We start from the raw sequence: 17369 nt of genomic DNA, 5'->3' as shown, positions 1-17369 counted from the left end.
AAGGTGTTTGAGGACTTTGTCACACATTACTTTTTGAGACCTGTAGATTCATGTTGGAAAGAACAGGTGCACGTATTGAATGGTGGCTTGGGTGCTGTTTTTTCAGTCTACGCTGCATGCGTAGCGAAGGTGATTCATCATCTGGCAGCTAGCTTCATAACGTGAGAATGAAAAACATTTGGATCACCATTCACTTGTTTACTTTTCTCACTATTGAGACCACTTCATATATTACTTTTTCATACACAGAAATTTAATCTTTGTATAGGAAAAAGTATTTTGTAAAATGTGAAGGACAGTGGCTGCCCAGTCAGTATAACCACTGTTCAAGATCTACTCAGCCACTGTAATTACCTGTTTGTTTTGAGTGCCCTTTTGTCTGGGTCTTGGTTCAGGGGTGTATCCAACTTTGATGTTATTATGGAAGGGGTGTGCAAGTAGTGCCCCCCCAAGTGTGAAGGGTTGGACAAACATTGTGTTATGGAAAACCAAAGTCTGTGTGAAAGTACATATTTGGGAATGCCATGAATGTAATCCTAAACACACTTAATAAATAATATCGAACTTGCACGTCACAAAATATATTACGGTCATGTCCATAAGCACCAGGAGGGTAGTCACCCAGGGGGTCTTAGTCCCTCTGCTTTTTTGGGATCAGGGTCCCTATGTCTCCAAGCATCCTACAGTCAGCATGAAAAGGGAGTGTGTTAGTCACTGAGAAGATACTTCTAATATGCTTCCTTGCCTTTTCTGCAGATTGGAGCCAATCAGAGCCAATCTCAGTAGCTAACGCTCTCCACTTACATGCTGATTGGCTCCTAGAGATGTTTGTTGTTGTGAGAGAATGCATTAACAAAGATCTCATTCTTAATCCAGGAGCAAAAAAGGGTGTACGTGGCTGTAACTATCATGAAGGGACCCTGCAGCTCTGAATTTTCTACTAAACAACTGATAAATACCTATGTAACTTTGTGTCTGGAGACTTATGATTAAGAATCACTTTCCATAATTGTAAGGAGGTGTGTCCACACGCATGCATCCCAGGCACCTAAATGAGGGGTGGGAGCAGCATAGGGACATAAGCAGGTGTCTTATTCCAGGGGTTCCCAAACTTTTCTTCTACATAGACCCCTTGAAAATTGCTGAGGGTCTGAAAGTATCTGAAAATTTACTATGGGCATATGCAAGATAATTAACTTCCATTAGTAATAAGAGCAAGAATTTGAGCTGTGCGTATAATATTGTAATTTAAAGGTGTAATTTTAATTTTGCTAGTTTATGTCACTACTATTGCCATTCCATCCAGTGATATAAGGGAATTACGATTTACGAGTAACATTAGTACAAAAAACACTACTAAGGATTCTGTATGGTCTGGTACGGGAGGAGGTCCATGGGGGTGACACCATGAGTTACCGCACCGGGTGACACCAACCCTAGTGACGCCACTGCTGCCCTCTGTTGTCTTTAAACTGCTTTCTTCCCTAAAAATTAATTTAACTATATGCTGTGTGAAGAATTTTCTTTTCTCTCTCTTGAATCTGCCAACATCCAGCATCTTTCCATGTCCATGAGTTCTAGTGCCATGAGAGGTACCAAAAACTCAGCCCCTGCCTTATTTCTGTATGTGTATTGTCATGGTAGGCACCACCACAGAAAAGGCCCTGCCCTGTGTGTCACCGGATGAGGGGGCCTCATCCTGAAATCTCCAAACAAAACTATGCAGGTAAGAAGCCAGCAGGGGTGTGGGGGCTTTCCAGTGTTTTGCACAGCCTGCAGCATGTACGACTATCTGCCTATTGGACAGAAGTCGTGGGTGTGCTCTCGGTGCAATGAGCTCCTGGCTCTCCGGGAACGACTTCATTTCCTTGAGGCCACGCTGAGAGAGGCAGAGAGGTGTGTGGAGGAGGCCTTCAGGGACGTTATAGCTGTGTCCCACTCCAGCGATGATAGCTCTCCTGCTATCATGGACAACGATGGTCTCGGGGAAGGAGAGCATCCAGCTGAGGAAGAGGGAAACGATCCCTTAGAAGGGACCCATTCTTTGGGGGATGAGCAGCTATCCTCTCGTGCCGAGGATATATCTCCAGGGGGTGGAGGGATCCTTGTAGTGGGTGATTCGATCATTAGGAAAATAGCCAGTGGGGTGTGTGATGGGCGTGTAGACCGCAAGGTGTTTTGCCTGCCTGGTGCAAAGGTTGCGGATATCGCCCGTCGTTTAGATAGTTTGGTAGACAGTGGTAGACAGTGCTGGGGAAGAGTCAGTGGTCGTGGTGCACGTTGGCACCAACGACATGGGGAAATGCAGCCGTGAGGTCCTGGAAGCAAAATTTAGGTTGCTAGGTAGGATGCTGAAAGCCAGGATCTCCAAGGTGGCTGTCTCTGAAATGCTACCGGTTCCACGCGCAGGACCAGCCAGACAGGCCCAGCTTCGCAGTCTCAATGCGTGGTTGAGACGATGGTGTCGGGTGGAAGGGTTTGGATTTGTTAGGCACTGGGGAACATTTTGGGACAAGCCGGGCCTGTACAAAAGGGACGGGCTCCACTTGAACCAGAATGGAACCAGACTGCTGGCACTTAAAATTAAAAAGGTGGCAGAGCAGCTTTTAAACTGACTGAGGGGGGAAACCCGACAGGAGCTGAGAAAGGTCCGGTTCGGAATAAACCTCCCCCCTGGGATAAAAACCAAAGAAATGATGAAATTTTAAAAGGGGTAGGCCTAGAAGTAGGCATTGTGAGAGCAGGGGCACAGGATATAAATTCAGAAGAGCAAAATTACCACAGGCCTAACCACAAGTGCCAAAGACACTTGAAGAGAGACACTGCTTACAAGTGCCTGTACGCTAATGCTAGGAGCCTGCGAACCAAGATGGGAGAACTGGAGTGCTTGGTCTTAGAGGAGAGCATTGATATAGTGAGCATAACAGAGACCTGGTGGAATGGAGAAAACCAGTGGGATACGGTTATCCCTGGATATAAACTATATCGGAAGGACAGGGAAGGACGTATTGGTGGCGGAGTCACTCTATACATGAAAGAAGGCATTGAATCCAGCAAGCTTGAAACCCCGACCAGGAGAGAGACCTTGGGGTTGTAGTGGACAGCACGATGAAAATGCCGACCCAGTGTGCGGCAGCTGTGAAAAAGGCAAATTCCATGCTAGCAATAATTAGGAAAGGTATTGAAAATAAAACAGCCGATATCATAATGCCATTGTATAAATCTATGGTGCGGCCGCATTTGGAATACTGTGTACAGTTCTGGTCGCCTCATCTCAAAAAGGATATTATAGAGTTGGAAAAGGTTCAGAAGAGGGCAACCAGAATGATCAAGGGGATGGAGCGACTCCCTTACGAGGAAAGGTTGCAGCATTTGGGGCTTTTTAGTTTAGAGAAAAGGCGAGTCAGAGGAGACATGGTAGAAGTGTATAAAATGATGCATGGCATTGAGAAAGTGGATAGAGAAAAGTTCTTCCCCCTCTCTCATAATACTAGAACTCGTGGACATTCAAAGAAGCTGAATGTTGGAAGATTCAGGACAGACAAAAGGAAGTACTTCTTTACTCAGCGCATAGTTAAACTATGGAATTTGCTCCCACAAGATGCAGTAATGGCCACCAGCTTGGACGGCTTTAAAAGAAGATTAGACAAATTCATGGAGGACAGGGCTATCAATGGCTACTAGCCGTGATGGCTGTGCTGTGCCACCCTAGTCAGAGGCAGCATGCTTCTGAAAACCAGTTGCCGGAAGCCTCAGGAGGGGAGAGTGTTCTTGCACTCGGGTCCTGCTTGCGGGCTTCCCCCAGGCACCTGGTTGGCCACTGTGAGAACAGGATGCTGCACTAGATGGGCCACTGGCCTGATCCAGCAGGCTCTTCTTATGTTCTTATGTTAAGATATTGGAGAAATATAAAATAAATACAAATGAAAAAGGAGGGGAGGTGAAGAGACCTTAAATGTGCTACTCACCATCTCTCAGCCTATCCTCCCCTCAGGATGAAAACAATGGAGAATCATGACCACCCCCAGGAAGAAGGGCACACTTAAAATGTAGAGGAAAACATCATCTACAACCATAGTGTGAAATCAAATACTTATTGGGACACAGTATGAAAAAATATTTATATAAACATGACTATCAAATATGTCTATGAATTACACAATCCTTAAATATATTTATAGTGCAATCCGATGTTTGGTTACTCAGAAGCAAGTCCCAATGTATTCAATGGGGCTTACTCAAACTGGGAAGTGTGCAGAGAACTACAGCCTCAAGTGATAAGGAACTTGTTCTTTCAACTTGTTCTTTTCAGTTGAGACCTTATCCAAGACTGAGTCTGTGTTGGAATTGCTTTTTAATATGTTTTTAAGCCTTTTCTTTTTTTTTTTTTTAAAAATGTTTTTTTAAAGCTTTTAAAAAATATTTTCAAAGATGTTTTAATATATTTTAAAGTCTGTTTTTATGACGTTTTAAAGTGCTTTTAGTGCTTTTGTTTGCCACCCTGGGCTCCTACTGGGAGGAAGGGCGGGATATAAATCAAATAATAAATAAATAAACTTCATTCACCCAACCCAAAATTCAGAATCATGCCTCTTTAGGCTGTTTTCCAACTGTTTATTCTTGCTTTATGGTTATTGGGTTTTAAATGGCTTTATTTCTTGTTGTGAGCTGCCTTCCAACCCTACCTCACAGGGGTGTTGGAAAGTCTACACACACACACACTGCAGATGTATAAATACATACAGCCCATATAATAGTTTATTGTCAAACCAGTTGGTCATTGCAGAAAAATCAGTATTAGTTTTTAAAAAATCAGTATTCGTTTCCAACAGAATAAAAACTGTAATACCTACGTAAGCCCTGCCTACTTGCTTTAAAATAGGACTGGAGGGGGGGGGACAGAAAGAGAACACAAATACAATTCTTTTTTACATTCACTCCAAAGTCCCATTGATTTTCAGCACATTCGTAACCCTGTCTACTCAAAAGTAAATCCTATTGAATTCAATGGGATTTACTCTGGAGATATGGGATTAGCAATGCTTTTACCCCCACAAAAGCAAGTATTGGGAAGGTTTTGAAAACACTGCCCAGGATCTGACTCCTACGCACAAGAGGGGAAAAAACTGAAATATATATACTTACCCAATTTATGAGATTTTCAGATAAACGGGGGGGGGACCCACCATTTTCTGGCCTTGCAATGAGGTTTACTAGACCCTGCCACAGGTCAAACAAACTCTTCTCTGATTGGCTGCAATCCTGAATGGGTGGGGTTAAAGCTACAAAGTGCTATACAGTAGTTTAAAAAAGATTTAATGGGTGGGCTGACGTTTTTATGTATATCTCGAGAACCAGACCAGCTAGAAACTAATTTTTTAAAAAAATTAAAGCTGAGAATCACCCCCCTCTGATGGTGTAACCTAGTGTGGTCCACACACCCCTAGTGACGCCACTGGAGGGCGGTTGTAAAAATCTTTATTGGTACAATTCAGAAGAAATCATGTCAAGGCTGTGAATTTGCTGCTAGATTGAGGTGGGTCAGGGGTAGTGCACAGTCAGAGGGCTGATAATGTTGGAAGTGGGGCAAGAGCAACTCCTGTTCTGTTCTTTTTTTTATGTTCCAGAAGGGAGATAGAGCTAGGATTCTCCAGATGGATAGGCTTGGCTACCTTTACCTGGGATGCTCTGACTGACTTCCTTCCATCGCTAGACTGATACGTCTTAAGGGAAGCTTACCTGCCCCTCCTCCTTCCGCCCTTTCTTCTTTTGTCTTCTCTGACTGTACAAGAAAGAGGAGACACCATTTGTCTCTGCTCTCTCTCTCTGCTAGCCATGAGGGCAATTCCCATGCCTGCGTGTTGCACCTCCAACTTAGTTAGTTAGAACTAGGTATGCCTTTCAATCTACTATGTATTTCTGCTCCACGAGCCTGCTCCACGAGCTAGAGGGAGCCCCAGCTGACGAAGCGTCAAGGCGAGTTAAGCAGCAGAGTGAGTTCGGCAGCAGGGCGAGGAGGCCAGGGCCCCCACTCTGCCCGTCTGTTCCCTGACCTCAACTAAACCGCAGTCTCCAACCCATTGACGTAATAAACCTTAAACAAAACTATGCAGGTAAGAAGCCAGCAGGGGTGTGGGGGCTTTCCAGTGTTTTGCACCGCCTGCAGCAAGTACGACTATCTGCCTGTTGGACAGAAGTCGTGGGTATGCTCTCGGTGCAATGAGCTCCTGGCTCTCCGGGAACGACTTCATTTCCTTGAGGCCAAGGTGGCGGACCTGGAAAAGCTGAGAGAGGCAGAGAGGTTTGTGGAGGACGCCTTCAGGGACGTTATAGCTGTGTCCCACTCCAACGATGATAGCTCTCCTGCTATAATGGACAACAATGGTCTCGGGGAAGGAGAGCATCCAGCTGAGGAAGAGGGAAACGATCCCTTAGAAGGGACCCATTCCTTGGGGCATGAGCAGCTATCCTCTCGTGCCGAGGATATATCTCCAGGGGGTGGAGGGATCCTTGTAGTGGGTGATTCAATCATTAGGAACATAGACAGTGGGGTGTGTGATGGGCGTGTAGACCGCAAGGTGTTTTGCCTGCCTGGTGCGAAGGTTGCGGATATCGCCCGTCGTTTGGTAGTTTGGTAGACAGTGCTGGGAAGGAGTCAGTGGTCGTGGTGCACGTTGGCACCAACGACATAGGGAAATGCAGCCGTGAGGTCCTGGAAGCAAAATTTAGGTTGCTAGGTAGGATGCTGAAAGCCAGGACCTCCAAGGTGGCTTTCTCTGAAATGCTACCAGTTCCACGCGCAGGACCAGCCAGACAGGCCCAGCTTCGCAGTCTCAATGTGTGGATGAGAGGATGGTGTCGGGTGGAAGGGTTCGGATTTGTTAGGCACTGGGGAACATTTTGGGACAAGCCGGGCCTGTACAAAAGGGACGGGCTCCACTTGAACCAGAATGGAACCAGACTGCTGGCACTTAAAAAGGTAGCAGAGCAGCTTTTAAACTGACTGAGGGGGGAAACCCGACAGGAGCTGAGAAAGGTCCGGTTCGGAATAAACCTCCCCCCGGGATAAAAACCAAAGAAATGATGAAATTTTAAAAGGGGTAGGCCTAGAAGTAGGCATTGTGAGAGCAGGGGCACAGGATATAAATTCAGAAGAGCAAAATTACCACAGGCCAAACCACAAGTGCCAAAGACACTTGAAGAGAGACACTGCTTACAAGTGCCTGTACGCTAATGCTAGGAGCCTGCGAACCAAGATGGGAGAACTGGAGTGCTTGGTCTTAGAGGAGAGCATTGATATAGTGAGCATAACAGAGACCTGGTGGAATGGAGAAAACCAGTGGGATACGGTTATCCCTGGATATAAACTATATCGGAAGGACAGGGAAGGACGTATTGGTGGCGGAATCGCTCTATACGTGAAAGAAGGCATTGAATCCAGCAAGCTCAAAACCCCAAAAGAGGCAGACTCCTCCACAGAATCGTTGTGGGTGGTGATACCATGCCCCAGGAGGGACTTAATACTGGGAACGATCTATTGTCCCCCTGATCAAAATGCTCAGGGAGACCTTGAGATGAGATATGAAATTGAGGAAGCATCCAAACTAGGAAATGTGGTAGTAATGGGTGACTTCAACTACCCGGACATAGACTGGCCGCATATGTGTTCCAGTCATGACAAAGAAGCAAAGTTTCTAGATATTCTAAATGACTATTCCCTAGACCAGTTGGTCATGGAACCGACCAGAGGGACGGCAACCCTGGACTTAATCCTCAGTGGGGACCGGGACCCAGTGCGAGATGCAAGTGTTGTTGAACCGATTGGGAGCAGTGACCACAGTGCTATTAAATTAAACATATATGTAAATGGCCAATTGCCAAGAAAATCCAACACGGTCACATTTGACTTCAAAAGAGGAAACTTCACAAAAATGAGGGGATTGGTAAAAAGAAAGCTGAAAAACAAAGTCCAGAGGGTCACATCACTCGAAAATGCTTGGAAGTTGTTTAAAAACACTCTATTAGAAGCTCAACTGGAGTGCATACCGCAGATCAGAAAAGGTACCGCCAGGGCCAAGAAGATGCCAGCATGGTTAACGAGCAAAGTCAAGGAAGCTCTTAGAGGCAAAAAGTCTTCCTTCAAAAAATGGAAGTCTTGTCCAAATGAAGAAAATAAAAAAGAACACAAACTCTGGCAAAAGAAATGCAAGAAGACAATAAGGGATGCTAAAAAAGAATTTGAGGAGCACATTGCTAAGAACATAAAAACCAACAACAAAAAATTCTATAAATACATTCAAAGCAGGAGACCATCTAGGGAGACAATTGGACCCTTGGATGATAAGGGAGTCAAAGGTGTACTAAAGAACGATAAGGAGATTGCAGAGAAGCTAAATGAATTCTTTGCATCTGTCTTCACAGTGGAAGATATAGGGCAGATCCCTGAACCTGAACTAACATTTGCAGGAAGGGATTCTGAGGAACTGAGACAAATAGTGGTAACGAAAGAGGAAGTTCTAAGCTTAATGGACAATATAAAAACTGACAAATCACCGGGCCCGGATGGCATCCACCCAAGAGTTCTCAAAGAACTCAAATGTGAAATTGCTGATCTGCTAACTAAAATATGTAACTTGTCCCTCGGGTCCTCCTCCGTGCCTGAGGACTGGAAAGTGGCAAATGTAACGCCAATCTTCAAAAAGGGATCCAGAGGGGATCCCGGAAATTACAGGCCAGTTAGCTTAACTTCTGTCCCTGGAAAACTGGTAGAAAGTATGATTAAAGCTAGATTAACTAAGCACATAGAAGAACAAGCCTTGCTGAAGCAGAGCCAGCATGGCTTCTGCAAGGGAAAGCCTGTCTTAGTAACCTATTAGAATTCTTTGAGAGTGTCAACAAGCATATAGATAGAGGTGATCCAGTGGACATAGTGTACTTAGACTTTCAAAAAGCGTTTGACAAGGTACCTCACCAAAGACTTCTGAGGAAGCTTAGCAGTCATGGAATAAGAGGAGAGGTCCTCTTGTGGATAAGAAATTGGTTAAGAAGCAGAAAGCAGAGAGTAGGAATAAACGGACAGTTCTCCCAATGGAGGGCTGTAGAAAGTGGAGTCCCTCAAGGATCAGTATTGGGACCTGTACTTTTCAACTTGTTCATTAATGACCTAGAATTAGGAGTGAGCAGTGAAGTGGCCAAGTTTGCTGACGACACTAAATTGTTCAGGGTTGTTAAAACAAAAAGGGATTGCGAAGAGCTCCAAAAAGACCTGTCCAAACTGAGTGAATGGGCAGAAAAATGGCAAATGCAATTCAATATAAACAAGTGTAAAATTATGCATATTGGAGCAAAAAATCTGAATTTCACATATACGCTCATGGGGTCTGAACTGGCGGTGACCGACCAGGAGAGAGACCTTGGGGTTGTAGTGGACAGCACGATGAAAATGTCGACCCAGTGTGCGGCAGCTGTGAAAAAGGCAAATTCCATGCTAGCGATCATTAGGAAAGGTATTGAAAATAGAACAGCCGATATCATAATGCCATTGTATAAATCTATGGTGCGGCCGCATTTGGAATACTGTGTACAGTTCTGGTCGCCTCATCTCAAAAAGGATATTCTAGAGTTGGAAAAGGTTCAGAAGAGGGCAACCAGAATGATCAAGGGGATGGAGCGACTCCCTTACGAGGAAAGGTTGCAGCATTTGGGGCTTTTTAGTTTAGAGAAAAGGCGGGTCAGAGGAGACATGATAGAAGTGTATAAAATTATGCATGGCATTGAGAAAGTGGATAGAGAAAAGTTCTTCTCCCTCTCTCATAATACTAGAACTCGGGGACATTCAAAGAAGCTGAATGTTGGAAGATTCAGGACAGACAAAAGGAAGTACTTCTTTACTCAGCGCATAGTTAAACTATGGAATTTGCTCCCACAAGATGCAGTAATGGCCACCACCTTGGATGGCTTTAAAAGAAGATTAGACAAATTCATGGAGGACAGGGCTATCAATGGCTACTAGCCGTGATGGCTGTGCTGTGCCAACCTAGTCAGAGGCAGCATGCTTCTGAAAACCAGTTGCCGGAAGCCTCAGGAGGGGAGAGTGTTCTTGCACTCGGGTCCTGCTTGCGGGCTTCCCCCAGGCACCTGGTTGGCCACTGTGAGAACAGGATGCTGGACTAGATGGGCCACTGGCCTGATCCAGCAGGCTCTTCTTATGTTCTTATGTTCTTATGTTCTATAAATAAAGTCGCTTTTCTTAATTTACTAAGTCTCAAGAATGATCCTGATGCAGGGTAAAAGCCTGCTTTCTTAGGTAAACGCATGCACACGTTGGCACACTCGCATTTCAGACCGCTGTTACTCTCTGTTGTGCTGCTTAACTAATTTAGCACCAGCAACAAGAGTTATGGGCCCAGCAAACTAACTTGAATTGCAAGTTGTGGCTAGAAGCTGTAAAAGGCTAAGTGCTGTGTGTGGTTTACAAAGGAGACTTTAAGTTAAAAGGAAAAGCAGAACAAAGGATAGGAAAGGATGGCTGAAATATCAATGCTTGAGATATGAATCCCGAGACTTGAGAAGGATAATTATGCCTTGTGGAATTTGCGCTTCACAGCTGCTGGAAGGGGGAAATTTGAACAGAATTATGACTGGTCCTGAACCTTTGGCAGAGGATGAGACTGCTACAGCTTCCTGGAGACATAAGCATGCAAAAGCATGCAAAAGATGAGGCACTAAATGTTTGCGTAGGATTTAACAATGTAAAACAAATGTGGGAGAAGCTAGAAGGAATATATAATAGTGCACAGTCAGAAGGCTGATAATGTTGGAAGTGGGGCAAGAGCAACTCCTGTTCTGTTCTTTTTTTTGTGTTCCAGAAGGGAGATAGAGCTAGGATTCTTCAGATGGATAGGCTAGAAGGAATATATAATAGGAAAACAAAGAACCATGTAAAGTACCTTTACAAGGAGTTATTTTCTCTGAAGGACACTGCTGAGAGAGGCAGCCTGAATAAACACATAGAAAGTTTTACAGAACTCCTGGCTAAACTTGAGAGATGTGGGAAAGATCGAGATGATGATATGAAAAAGGCACTGGTTTTGAGCTCTCTTCATCAGCATCATACGTTAATTTCCTGTGTGCTAGAAAATTCTGACCAAAACCTGAGTCAGATTATATCAAATTTAAAAGACCAAGATCTTAAAGAAAGACGGGAACTGGGGACTGTGTCGGAGCAAGCAAACTTTACTATGGGGAGAAACAAACAAACAAAGGGTAGTGACATGAGTCATCGCCCGAATCCACAAAAGGGCACAGACCAACACAGACAGAAGTTCTGTTTTAAATGCATCTCTCCAAATCATCTTCAATGAAAATGCAATAGGTGGCAGACAACAGCGAGGCCTGACTTTAAACAAAGGCAAGCTGAAGTGAGAGAAGCCCCTAGGCCAGCCTTTCCCAACCAGTGGGCCACCAGGTGTTGTTGGACCACAACTCCCATCAGCCTCAGCCAGCATTGCCAATGCTCAGGAAAGATGGGAGTTGTGGTCCAACAACATCTGGTGGCCCACTGGTTGGGAAAGGCTGCCCTAGGCAGACTGAAAAGCCGAAAACAGAGGCTTCAAGTTACCATGTGACTGATGAGAGGAGAAATGGTTGAAAAAACAGATTTTTAATTGATTCAGGATCCACCTCACATCTTGTAATTGATAAAAACCGGTTTAAAAGTTTTAAAAGTCACAAGCAAAAAATATTGACAGCATCTGGACAAATATTCTTTTGTGAAGGAATAGATGCAGTAGAATTGCTTTGCAAAACGCCAGACGGCCAAGACAACTTGAACTTAAAAACTGCCTATATGTTCCAGATTTTAAAAACAACTTAAGTGCGACTAAGATAATGAAATTAGGAGGTGAACTTTATATGAGGGGAGAATTTTGCTACGTTCTAGATGGAGAAATATGTTGCACTGCAAAATTGAAAGATGGCCTTTTACATTTAGAATATCTTGAAACTATGCATGCAAATGTGGTCAAGGAAACCTGTAATTCTGAATGTTTGCATATCTGGCATAGAAGAATGGGACATGCCAGTTTAGCTAGAGTCACAGCTCTAGAAAAGGAGAAATTGGCAAGAGGCATTCAAATTGGACAGTGCAAATTGACACAGACAGGTGAATGCCGTATTAAGACAAAGAGTGTGAAACCAAAATTTCCTAAGGAAAGTGAGAGGAGAACCAAAAAGTCTCTAGAATTAATTCACACTGATCTTTGTGGGCCAATGAAAGTGCCCTCCCAGGGTGGAAATTTATACATGCAAACTTTTATAGATGACTACTCCAGGTATACTACAACGTACCTGATAAAGGACAAAACTCAAGCACTTCAAAAATTTGGCAGAAATCCACAGATCATAAGATCTGACAATGCAAAGGAATAAAAGAGAAATCTAACAGGTAAAGGAAACAGGGTTTAAGCTAACCTAAGCTGTTCCCTCAAAACCTTTCTTAAAAATGTGCATGGCATTTTTATTTTTAATATGGAGAAGGGTCACCGGCCAGAAAGGGGCTTCCCTCTCCCCTCGCTCTCCTTGCAAAGCAGCGGAGGAGCTTCAGCCACTTTGCTCTTTAAGGGTTAACCAGTGAGGACAGACCCAAAGGAAAGAGCCCAAACGAGGGACTTCCCTTTCCTGCCCTGCCTCTCTTCAAGAAATGCAGGTGGAAGCGTGGAGCACCTCTTAGTGCGCAGCGATGTTGGAGAGCGGAGTTGCACTGGGGGCCTCTCAAAAGAAAGGTATGCAATGGGGTGCAGAGGGAGGGTGGGAGAGGGCGAGGACCCCCTTAAGCCCCCCTCCGCGCAGACCCTCCAGATCGGAGGCTGCAGCTCTGCCCCGTCCCGTCTGCCTCTCCCCTGAGCTGGGCTGGCTGTGTTGGAGCTGGATCGAAGCATCCCCCGGGAACATCATGACACTGGATTTTGTTCCTAATTCCCAGTTCCAGTTTTGCTTGAAAGTTCAAAACACTACAAAGAAGAAAAGTTGACAGCTACAGCAACTTGAAGCCAAAGTTAACATGTCTCTGATCCCCAAAATATATGTTGGGGTACCCTGTATGATATATCACTGCGATCGGGGGACTCCCCCATCAAGAATAACAATACATGTATGCGATCAAAATCATCAGGCTTCTGATATTATTATAAATTCATCATGATATCATAAAACCAAAAACAAATAAGTAACTGATGGTGCCCACTTGAAAATCTGCTCTGGGCCAGGACAAGTCATGCACCCCAGGAAAGGGGAGGGCGTCCTCTAGGAGATGCCAGTGCATCCCATCCGACCCAGAGGTTCTGCCGGCCACAGGGCACGGATGAGGGCATCTTCGCAAAACCAAAATAGACAAAAACACAAAGGAAAAAATAAGTAACTGGAGTGCCCACCCAAAATCTCCCCTGGGCCAGGACAAATCATACACCCCAGGAAAGGGGAAGTTGTCCTCTCTAACATAACAGTGTGTATAAAAAAAGAAGGAACTGGGGGTCCACAAGAAAAACCTTTCGAGGCAGGAGGCAGTGGCATCTCTCAGAGAACAATATCCACTTCTCTGAAGTGAATGATTTTTCATAGCCCACAGCAGATTTTGCGTGGTCACCGCAAATTACGTATTTCCCCCTATTTTCATTATTTTAGCTGGGAAAGACTGGCATCTCATAGAATACACCCTCCCTTTTCCTGGGGCATATGATTTGTCCTGGCCCAGAGCAGATTGTGGGGTGGGTACCGCCAGTTACTTATTTTTTGTCTGCCTCTTTTTGTTGATTTCTTTTTTTTTTTTTGCATGGATGCCCTCATCCGTACTCTGTGCCTAGCAGACACTTTGGGCCGGGCAGCATGCACTGGTATCTCATAGAGGGCACCCTCCCCTTTCCTGGGGTGTATGATTTGTCCTGGCCCAGAGCAGAGTTTGGGGTGGGCATCCCAATTACTAATTCTTTATGATTTTATAACATCATCATGCATTTATGATATGCATTCCGGAGCCCCCAGTAGAGAGAGGCTTCTTCATGGGTGGGGCTGGGGAGTTATCAGGTTTGCTCTGGAGCCCCGAGCCCTGTGCGGTCTGTTAGCGCCTGGCTCTGGGCAGGGGACCCTTCCCTTGAGGCGCTCTTACGGTGGGCTGAACGAATCGTCCTTTGCCCGGCAGTGGCGGCCACCCCTGCTTTTGCCCTCCTTTTCTCGGGAGGTCGCTCTGGGTCCCTCAGCAGAAGGAGGTGCCAAGAAACGGGGGCAGAGATGAGTGGAGCTCTTCAGAGCAGGGGAACTTTTGCTGCTGTCTGTTCCTCCCTCCGATCCCAGCTACGTTGCTCCCCCTTCCCCCCAGTAGCCTCCAAGACCAGCATCTCCTTTCCACTCCACCCACCACCCAGTCATTTCCTCCCTCCCTTCCCAGAGGGATCAGCCTTTCCAGCACTTGTCTGCCTTTGCAGAGGTCTGATGGCAGCTGCAGGGATCACAGGAGGCATCAACTGAGACGCTGCTTAGAAAGATGGGAGCAATGGAGCATTCAGCTGCTTGGGGAAAAATCCCACCACACTGGATTCATCGGAAAAAACCAAGCCTGGTTTTCTGGCCACTCTTCCGTTCCCAGGCTGTGGCCTCCACATTCATTCTGCCCCACAAAGCTGGCTCTAACATTGACACAGTTGTGACTGGAGCAGCAGGAACTGGGCAGTCCTGGGTTCGATTGTGCACATCTTGTATGGCCTGCCTCTGTTCTTCTGAGCGAAGCTGGATAGGAGCAGTGGGGCAGTGTGTGTGGGGGGAACAGAAGCAGAGGTGGAGGGGGCCATATCAGGAGCCTGTGCCTTCAATCTCCTGTGTAAGGCCTCTGCCAAAACTTCAGTGGGCTGCTTATGGAACTGACCCATATTTTCTCCCAGATTTCTAAGCGTGGACCAAAGCTGATTACGGAGGGGATCCCCAAAACCCACCAGTTCATTCCCCTGTCAGGTCTGAGTAGGGTCATTACTTTGGTGGGAGGGAGACAAGTTGCCGTGATTGCTGCTGCAGTTATTGAACCCAGGTCTCCTGTCTCCCCCCCCCACGCTGATGTGAAATTACCCCAATTGGAACCAGGGGACAAGAGAGGGTGGCAAGTTCCTCTCCCCTGGGGTCCCCAATTTGCATTGGGTACAACAGATGAATGAGGCCCTTGATTGGTCTATGTGACAGTTTGAATTGGCTCGAGCTGATCCTTCTTCTGTGCAGTGGCGGCTTTCCCCCCTCCAACCCGTCGAAGGAGCTCAGAGACTTGCGAAATAGCCACACTCAATTCCCACCAGATAACACATTCAAGATCCATCCTCCCTATTGCTAACTTCGTTTGAGCATTTAACCCCATGTGCACGGCTTCCAGAAAGTCTCTGTTATACTCACACTGGCCATCTTCCTGACGTCTCACATGGCCTGATAAACATGCAAGGAATTTCTTCCAATTTGCACAATATCTTGCCACCTGCATTAGATCTTGAGCATCAGCAATAGAATACATTTCATCTGCCTAGTTAACCAAGTCCAAACTGTGTCCTTATTCAAAGAACCCAAAATATCAGCCACTGCCTTTGCCTTGGGAGGGGACCAACATACAATCTCTTGGACAATTTTATTACGAGCTGGCCCCATCCCAGTGGTTTCCACCACATTTTTCATTATAATGGGTGCAAGTAGCTGTGACTCCTTCCATTCAGGATTTAAAGGAGCAGATGATACAGCCTCTTCTGGGAGGGGGGAAGAGAGGGGGAAGGCCCCATTCCTCCTCCCCATCACCCGAAACATGCATGACTGTGGCCACCAGCCCCCGTTGGACCTGCAACTGTTTTTCCAGTTCTTGAATTTGAGCTTTACACTTACCATGGCTAACATTCAACCGTTGCTCTCGTGCTCTAACCAATAGGTGTTCAGCAATTAATTTTGCCCTGGTTCATTCATCCTCTTTCTTTTTCAACTCCTTACAAGCCATCTCAGCCTGAGCTAATGCCTCATCTCTCTCCCTCTCCATTTGTCTTAACGAAAAAGCCCACCTGATTTTTTCTGCTACCATATTCATTTGTTCAAGGCCAAAATTATCAGTCATTTCTCCATCCTTCATTCAAATCTACCTGTTCCTTATCAAAAGTTTCAAACGCCTTCACTCTTTGGCATAAACCTCTTTCCTTATCAAATGCCTCCTCTGCCTGCGTCAACTTACTCCTTGACTCCTTTCAAAGATCTGACAAATCCTGACATGCATTATAAAATCCCCAAGCTGCTGCAGCATTTTCCTTTCATTTGGAAGGCTTGTATTCTTGGCAATATTCCTCATAGGCCCCATTCATGATTTGCATGGGGTTCTCTCTTTTAAAACAACTATTACCCCACACGCACCTTCCCTTATTCATCAATGATTTCTTTATTTTCGTTAGGCGCTCTCCTGGATTCATAAAGCATTTTGTTCCCTCCATGGCTGCCACTTTTGCCATAGCTTAGAAATCTCCAACACCGAAAGCCAAATGCAAAGAGTTCAACAATGCAGACACAAAACATCCAAACCTAGTTTCAAAATAAGTTCAGGGATGAGCCAACTTCAAATGCCACATTCCCAGGTCAAGTCACTCATGAGGAAAGCTGTTGCCCACCAGCTTTTTCTCCCAGATTGACTCTCAATAGCAAAAACAAGAGGGGGGTTTCTAAAGGGACAGGAACCAGTTGGGAGTCTCTGGCAGCCAGAGCCCTGAACCTTCTCAGTGCAAATCTCATTTCCACTTTTCCCAAGTGCCTAGCACCACCAGCTCAAGCCACTTGCAAGGCTTCGTTCCCCAGGATTTTGCGGAAGGGGATGGAGACACAAGTGTTATCAAGGGCTTTCAAAATGGATGGGACCCAGTTTAGGGAACCCCCTTAGTAGCTTCTGGCCACTCGTGGGTTAACCTTCTCTATCCAGGATCAACTTTGGCCAAACACAGTGCCACAATTGCTGCCACTGTTTGCCAAAGCTTTGTTGCCAGGGACAGAAGAGGAGAGAGATAACAATGTGCCAGGGAATGTCTATACCTTAACCTCTAAATTACCACAGCATTTAAAGGACATTTCCCCACTTATTTTAAACCAAGAGACAGCAAACCATAATAAGAAAAGAAAAGGAAATCACACCCATTGCAGACACATGCAGAACTTGGCTACCTGTTTCCCTGGATTGCAGGACTGTTCAGACGTTACTTTATTTCCTGCAACCCTTTGCTCTTATATTTGCTCTTACATTTGCTCTTGGGAACCTGAGTGTGTGAACTTGCCACCTCCCTGTCCCATGAAACACACCTCCTTGAGAGGAGGGGGATCTCTTG

Source organism: Rhineura floridana, unplaced genomic scaffold (assembly GCF_030035675.1).
Source record: "Rhineura floridana isolate rRhiFlo1 unplaced genomic scaffold, rRhiFlo1.hap2 scaffold_24, whole genome shotgun sequence".
NCBI classification, from domain to species: Eukaryota; Metazoa; Chordata; class Lepidosauria; order Squamata; family Rhineuridae; genus Rhineura; species Rhineura floridana.
The sequence above is the reverse complement of the archived record's forward strand: the minus strand, read 5'-3'. Positions refer to the sequence as shown.